Source organism: Odontomachus brunneus, unplaced genomic scaffold, assembly GCF_010583005.1.
Source record: "Odontomachus brunneus isolate Ranch 3 - 2012 unplaced genomic scaffold, Obru_v1 Obru_scaffold_174, whole genome shotgun sequence".
In the NCBI taxonomy this organism is placed as follows: domain Eukaryota; kingdom Metazoa; phylum Arthropoda; class Insecta; order Hymenoptera; family Formicidae; genus Odontomachus; species Odontomachus brunneus.
Window position 1 is genome coordinate 16168 of NW_022639624.1, and position 251 is coordinate 16418.

Genomic DNA, 251 nt, shown 5'->3' on the forward strand with positions numbered 1-251 from the left:
TTTTTATCTGAACTAATACAATAAATCAAAGTGAGGCAACTATATTTGTCTCACTCTGACTTATTGAATTAGTTCAGCGGTGCAGCTAAAAAAACAGATCAAAGGTCGGTATTCATAGTCAGGTCTTATATATAAGACCGTCTTAAGTTCATCTTCAGATGTTCTGTAGACAATGTAATAATCCGTACATCATCTGAAGATGAACTTAAGACGGTCTTATATATAAGATCCGATTATGAATACCGGCTAAA